This window comes from Orycteropus afer, unplaced genomic scaffold (genome assembly GCF_000298275.1).
Source record: "Orycteropus afer afer isolate SDZICR_OR568_19922 unplaced genomic scaffold, OryAfe1.0 scaffold00064, whole genome shotgun sequence".
Classification (NCBI taxonomy): domain Eukaryota; kingdom Metazoa; phylum Chordata; class Mammalia; order Tubulidentata; family Orycteropodidae; genus Orycteropus; species Orycteropus afer.
The window spans coordinates 7,834,466-7,836,067 of record NW_006921651.1 but is presented as its reverse complement, the minus strand read 5'-3'; positions in this window follow the sequence as shown (position 1 = coordinate 7,836,067).

Sequence of the window (1,602 nt, the reverse complement as noted above, 5' to 3'; positions counted from 1 at the left end):
GCCAAAGGGTCTTAGGGGCTTCAACATGCGCTGGCTTTGGCTAAATCAAAGCGACCTGGCCTGTGCTTGGAAAGTCAGGGCGTCACTGCGCCCCTCTGAGCCACAGTTTGGCCACTCAGCTCCGCTGCACAGGCAAAGCCGCTCCCCCAGCCTCTAAGTCAGCTCCTAGGTTTACCTCCTGCAGTCAGGGAAGCGCGCCTGAAGAGAGGAGCGGAGCAGCACTGTAGGGTTTTCCAATTCGGCCCCGAGTCAAAAGCCGGTCTTCAAGTAGCTCCTGGATGCGGGAGAACGGTCGGGAGCCGCGCCGAGGATCCCCTATTCATTGAGTCCCCACTCACAGCTGTTTGCAGACGGAGTCGTGGGCCCTGCCCTAAAGCACCGAGCAAAAAAAGAGAGAGAAAAAAAAAAAACAGTACAGTTTCCTGCAGTCGTTGAGTCCCATTTTCAGCTTCCTGGGATAAAATGGGTCTTCTGCTTAGCAAATGGAGAGAACCACGTTCTGCAGTGTGGGCATGAACGAGGGCCCTAGGGCCTCCTCGGTATCAAACAGGCGGAACTCTAAAACACAAAGCAAAAGTTTTCCCGGGGGTGGACGTGCAAGAATCAATCTCACAGCCCAGCAGACATTCTAAGGGCCATTTGCCCCACTACACACATACACCTGACTCCCCCCAGATGAGATTAATGAATCTAAAAGGGGTTGGATTTGATGACTTTCAACCAAGGTCACTGAGAAGCCTCTACCAATTTAAACAGCTAGGAAATCCAGAGGTTAGGTTAAGTTAGACTGAGGAGTGTCATAAAGACCCTCTAAAATTAGGACTGCATAAAATGAGGCCAAAGGAAAAGTCCAAGTTATATCATTTAAAGACGATTTAAAACCCAAGATGATACCAAAATATTAGATGTGGGCTCTAGGGATGGAAGGCCTGTTTCCATCAGTTTCGGAAAATTTCTAACACAGAGAGATCCTTTAACAAATGTGTAGGTAGGTGGTATAAATTCCAACAGAAATTACTGTAATTTTAAAATGTGTATTAGGCACTTAATAGGCACTGGATAAAAGTCTGTGAGACAAATGAACAGGGTATCAAATCATGCTCAAGGCTCTGAAACAATGCACTGCTCTCAAGAAGAATGTGGGGAAGCCTTATTTGTCAGAGAAAGCTTTGTTTTGTTTTGAGTTACTGTTCAGTAATTTGTTTTCCCAGTTATTAGCACCTTCCAAGGCATCTCCTGCAGGAAATATTCTCTTGCAAATTCAGCAGCTATCAGTTAATTCACTACAAAAAAAACTAAAACTCACTGCCCTTGAGTTGTCCTGACTCATAGCAACCCCTCCTTGGGTTTCTCAGGCAGTATCACTACGGAAGTAGATTGCCCCATCTTCCTTCTGAGGAGTGGCTAGTGGGTTTGAACCTCCAGCCTTCTGGTTAGCAGTCAAGTGCCTTAGGCACTATGCTACCAGAGCTCCCTTAATTCACTATATTCATAATTAAAACAAAAATTATACATATAATCAAAACAAAAATTATAGTGCCCAAGGCATTTGACAGCTAACCAGGAGGCTGGTGGTTCAAACCCACCAGCCACTCCTCAGAA